Source organism: Sciurus vulgaris (genome assembly GCF_902686455.1).
Source record: "Sciurus vulgaris genome assembly, chromosome: 3".
NCBI classification, from domain to species: Eukaryota; Metazoa; Chordata; class Mammalia; order Rodentia; family Sciuridae; genus Sciurus; species Sciurus vulgaris.
Genome location: NC_136463.1, coordinates 187,234,512 through 187,240,671, shown reverse-complemented (window position 1 = coordinate 187,240,671; position 6,160 = coordinate 187,234,512).

Sequence of the window (6,160 nt, the reverse complement as noted above, 5' to 3'; positions counted from 1 at the left end):
GGGTGGAGGCCAGAGCCATTGCTGCAGACGATGGTCAGACAGGCCTGAGTGACCACCAGGTCAGGCTTAGCCCAGCTCTGCCACTGACCTGAGGGTGGCCTGGCTTCTCCAGGCACTGGAACATCAGGCGCCTCTGAAAAGAGAGGGGACAAGCTGAGCAGTAGAAGAGAGCACCCCAGCCCCAAGTAGCCCCTGGAGCAGAGCTCCGGACACTGTGTCCACCGACACTGTGAAATAGCCCCACTGCCACCCACAGCATCCAGCCCTGGCTAACAGTGTCACAGAGATTGGTCACATGAGCTCCAGTCCTGGATGATCCAACTAGCCAAGTGGCTCAGCCTGACCTTGACCCCTCAGCACCCCAGGGAAGGTCAGCACCCAGGGAAGGCCAGCACCCAGGGAAGGCCAGCACCCAGGGAGGGCCAGCACCCATGGAAGGCCAGCACCCAGGGAGGGCCAGCACCCAGGAGAAGGTCAGCACCTTCTTGCCACTGTCCTCCCTCTCTAGCTGCCTGGGTTTCTCTGATCTGGAGACAGCTGAGCTTTGTGCTGGACACAGGGCGTAGGCAGAATCTCTCTGCAAGGGCACAGGGAGGAAATGCTGTGGGCTCTGCAGGTCCTGTGGGTGCTAGTCAGGCCTCTCCAGAGAAACAGGATGTCTCTACACACGGTTCATCGTGAGACCTGGGCGAGCAGGTGCCTAGGACAGCTGCACGGTTGTCGGAAGTCTGAGAGTCAGAGAAGGTGCAGATTCCAGGCCAGGTCTGAAATCTCCAGAGCAGGAAGAGACGATGTCCCTGTGCAAGCAGCCAGGGAAGCAAGGGCACCCTCTCTGGCCTCTTTGATCTACTCAGGCCTCTAATGGACAGGGGCGCCCACTCACCCTGGGAGGCCATCTACAGACTCAGTCCCCTCTCAGACACAACAGAAATGATGTTAAGTGGACAGGTGGGCCTGTGAGTCAGCCAAGCTGAAGTGTAAATCCACCACCACTATGGTGTCTGCTGCCACTGGCCCCTCAGAGGTCACACAGGCACCTGTGTGTGGCTCTGCCCTCACATGTCATTTGCAGTGACCAGATCTGACCCCAGGCTGTTGTCTGTCAACCTGTGTGCAAGGTGCCAATGCATTGTACAGGATGCCCAGCGAGCCCTGTGGCTGGATGGGTGATCGGGATTCTCCATGCATTGACTGAGCACTTCCCCACTTCACTGGCATTTTAGCCTTGCGCTGGGCATTGTGCTGTTGGTCATTATCACATCTGAAAAGCGACTTCAGAGCACATGTCTGCACAGCCTTGCAGAGGTGCCAGTGTTCAGGACGTTCAGGAGGAAGGGTCAGGAACGAGTGAGCTCTGATGGTCTGCAAAGCTAAGAAGCGTCTAGAAACATATCAGTACCAGTAAAGGTCTCAGGTGCAGGAATTCTCCCCTCCCACCACCTCGTGAAGTGATGCTGAGCACCCTGCTCCCTCACGATGGTAGCCCCTGGGTTTCGAGGGCCTGGGTTGTGTTGCACTCACACAAAGCACAGCACAGTGCCAGGCCTCTGCTGCAAACTGTGGGTGAGGGAAAACCTCGTGGATGCTTTTCCAAAGACATGTTCCCAGAACACCTGCCCCCTGGGCCTGGCCACTCCCACGGGGCTGCTGGTGTCAAGGTGAGGTTTGTCCCTCTGGTTCCAGAGAAGCATGCAAAGAAAGCTGGGCAGAGGAGAGAAGGCAGCCTGCTGTGGGCTTGTCCTATGCCAGGCCATGCTGGCCCCTCTCACCCCTCTGCACCCAGCCATCCTCTTCTGTAAGCTGGGGAGGCCTGTTTCCCCCCCAACCCCGCCTGCAGGGTCACAGCAGGCTAAGCTGAGGGTGGAGCGGCACCCTGTGGATGTTCTCCTCCACCACCCCTTCCTCTAGCTGCCTGTGCCTGAATGACAAAGGGACCGACAGAAAAGGCTCAGGAGGAGCCAAGCTTGACATCCAAAAGCTGAGCTCTCCGAAAGGCCAGTAGAGGACCGTTGATCCATGACCCATGGCCTCAGGCAGCCAGCCCAGAACCGCTGGCACCTGGTCGGTCATGAGCAACTTCCCTAGACTCCTCCCACTTCCCACTCAGGACTGACCAGGGAAAGCAGCAAGGCCAGCCACCCAGGACTCCCTATGCAGCGAGCCTCGGGCTTCCCAGGCCAGCAGCCTCCAGTCAGGGGCCTCCATCCTCCTACATGGTTGGCCCCTTGTGAGTGGACAGCAGGGCTGGCGCCCACCTGGACAGTCCTCACTGATTGACACATCCTGAAATACTCACTTACCCCGAGCTCCTCCCCTGTCACCAGGCAGGCCAGTCTCTCAAGAAGATCTTCAAAGATGAGCTGCAGGAACGCACCCCTGTCACAGAGGGCCTGGCCTCACCACAGGGTCCTGCCCAGCTGCCCAGCATCAGACCTCAGGGGTCTCCTTCCCAGGCTCGCAGCTCTGGGACTTCAGGTTCTGCTCACGGACCCCCAGCAATGGCCCTCACTGTCCACCACAAGCCCACAGAGCCCACTGCAGCCCCGGAGAAACATCGCCGCAGCCCTGCCAGGTCCCACCCGGTCACCACAGGGATGCAGGCCACTCCTCAATGGTCCCCTGTGGCCTGTTTTGGTGGACACCAGCATGGCACACGGCCAGCCTCCCTCAGCCAGGACCCGAAGCTCAGTCCGTCCACTGCCACATGGGGGACCCACTCACTGTCTCCATCCACACGCTCCCCCAGCTCCAGCCATCACTAGCATGGGATTAGACAGAAGAGGCCCTCCTAGCGGACACTCCAGCCCAGCCTCCCCTCCCCGACCCCTGCCTGCTCGCTACGGGTAGCCACAGGGATCACTCTAAAATGCAAACTTGGTCCTACTTTCCAAACACCTGCAGTTCTACTGGCGGAGACAGATGTCGACTGACTGACCTCGCAAATGCAAAACCTCAGCCTGTCACAGTGGGGTCCTGCCAGGAGCAGCGACTGCGAGCCCCAGTGGGTGGAGGGAGAGCGTTCCCACTGCGGGCTGGGGCAGGGCTGCCAGGGGTCTGGAGGAAGCCTGGAAGGGGACGTTCCAAGCACAGACCCACAGAAGCTTCCAGATCTGAGGCCATCAGAGCTGAGACCAAAGTCATCTTGAGGGATAGAGGTTGTCTCGACAGAAGAAAAACCAAGTCACCAAAAAAATGACGAGGAAGGATAAACTTGTATCAGGCAGCAACGACAGATTGACAAGAAACTGGACTGGACAGCCACCTCCATCGCTTGACCAAAGGCCACGGGACAGCAGGGCTGCACAGCAGTGGCCATGGCCACCAGCCATCTGCGGGACTCTGCTGCACAGTGCTCCAGGTCCTCTGAACACAGCTCTTTTCTATCGTGAACTTCATTGACTTTTATGCTATGTTGCTGATTTAACTCGTATTAAAATTCAGACAAGGGGAATATTAGAAATTAAAAATTAGGGTCTCTGGGATCTGCATTTATGAATGGAACGCACTGAAAGAACCACACACAACGTATCAGCAGGCGGCGGCAGCAGCATCCAGGAGTGAGCTGAGGACAGGACAGTCTGTGGTGAACGCGCACGTGTGTGTGGTTGGCCTCCATGACCTCGCTCGGGGTGACGGAGAACCTGAGTCCTCTGCAGGGATGGTCACCTGCGTGCCCAGGCAACGCCTCCTTCTCTGTTCTGCAGGTCTTTTTGTCGCTGTTCGGTTGTATAGCTTAGAAGCTGCTTTGTTATTTTTCTTATCGACAGTTATTTTGAAGACTTGTATTTTTAAATCTACTAACACTACCTTTGCAATAAACAAATATCTATTTAAACTTTTACTTCTTTATAAAAATCAAGAAAAGGTCTCTTTGTCTTCTATGTACACAGAATGGAACCGGGAGCATTCTGCTTCCTCTGTCCACACCCGTTACTACCCTGCACCTGCAGTCGTCCTCCGAGCCAGCTGGCCTTCTCTTGGGTGACCTCCACTCCACGTGTTCAGCTAGTGGTGGCCTTGGTGCTGGTCTTGACATCAGGTACTACTTCCTGACTCTCCTCCCAGAGAGCTGGTGTGTCCTGGAGAAAGGGCAGCAGGGCTGCATCCAGTGCTGGGTCTTGCGGCCTTGTCCTCCAAGGCTCTTGGGGCCGTCCTCGCCTGTGACCACGTGCCCACTGTGGGTTCTGAACACACTCTCCCCTCCGCTCAGAACTCAGGGCCAATGCCCAGGCCTCCTGCCTCCTGCACACGCCGCTCCCATTGTTATGGGAGCAACCTAAGAACAGACCGATCACCACTGAGAAGTCAGAATTTGAGAGTCCTTATTAAGCTGGCCGGCTGACTATCTCACACGATGCCCCAAAAATTGCTGTTGGGAGAACAGCCCCGACCACAGGGTTGTAGGGATTCTTATACCAAAAATCACATTAATCATAAGTGTCTGTTGCTATGATTCAAAATTACAAACTAACATCATGAGATCATCGACAGAGGGGGAAGTGGGTCAAACTGACCCTTACCTACTAAAGAATGGTTGCTAACATCCACACAATTACCATTCACATGGTACATTGGTTACTACATAGGAGTTGCCATTGTATATTGTTAAACATGTCACACCAAGTAACTGATGATGGGCACAGAGGTGGGGTGTTCCCATGGGAGAAGCTTATTTCTTACATAACATGGAGTCTCAGAGCAAAATGGAGTCTGTTTAGTCATTTCCCTTAGAGTCTGGCCTATAACATCTCATGGAACCAGATCTGTCAGCCCATCACATCCCCCACTGGTTTTTTGTGCATTATCAAATCATTGATTCATTAGTAGTGCATAGGTGATTGCAGTGAGTGTGCAACCCCATTAGCTTAACAGACTGGATTTTATCTTTTACATATTTAGTTGAACAGTTTATCATGCATGGCCTGATTAAAAGTACAGGGGCCACTCATTTAGATCAACGCATGAGTCCCATATGTTTCCTTTTTGGAACCCATTTGACACTGATGTAGTCTTCTGACTGAAATGGGTGTTGGAAATCAGTGGTCTCTTGGGGCTGGTTCTCTCATAAGTTGATCCTGTTGGAGAGACTTAACAACAGGTTAGAACAGGAGCAGGTTCTTGGGAAGGGTGGAGGAAGGGCTCTGGAAGCATCAGGGATGTCTCCCTTTCCCAAGGACCCTCCTCTGCAGCAGGTGCACTGATTGGCTTTTCATCTTCTAGTGGTCTTATCAATCTCCCTGATCGGAAGGTCGTGTGGCCCAGAGTTGCAAAGCTCCTTAGAGAAGTCCTCTTGTTCTCTGTGTTTAGGCTGACTCTGAGGGCAAGAGCCAAATACTGATTCTCTTGACCCCTTTGTTTTAATCTTAATCTTTAAGTCTTGATCTTAAAACATCCAGCAAGTCAGTTTTGCCAGTCATACAGTAAGAGTATGGGGCTTTAACTTTAATGTCTATGACTTTATAGTCATTTACTGAATTTTATTAAATTGGGGACTATATTATCTGTCCCATAGGTGATGGCTTATTATCTCAAATTAATTTAGATTGTTCTTGAAGCAGTACCTCTGTAAAACATTAATCAGTCAACATTTACAGAGTTTACAAGAAAATTACAAAATGGAAGTAACAACAGTAAAAACATATTTAGTTGTGTAATAGCTATCTTAAATTTTGGCTGAGCTATATATTATATTTCCTGTTTGAGATCACAGTAATTTTATAACAAAAAATCAATCTTTAGAGTATAGGAAGCAGAGAATTATCTCAGGTAAGGCAGGGCTCTTCATAAATATTAGGTAAAGTGGTCTAGTTCTGAAGCTGATCTTTATTTTTTTAAATATCATTTTATAAAGTTTACATATATTGTTTCCTAAGTCTATATGAATGTTAGTTAACACACTATGATATCACACCTAAAACATGAATCAAAGAAAACTGAGAGAGCTGTTAACTTTCCTTTTGTTTAGTAAAGTGGCAAAATGTTTCATGATATTAACTGTTTCATGATATTAACTTTTAAACAGATCAGGCTCTCATTATCTTTTAGACATACATTTACATTTTTATCCCAGTGCAGGTGACATAAGGTTCAGGTCCAGTTACAGAACACTAAATGATATAAATAAATCCCCAATAAAATTACTTCTTCTGATAAGTTTAAA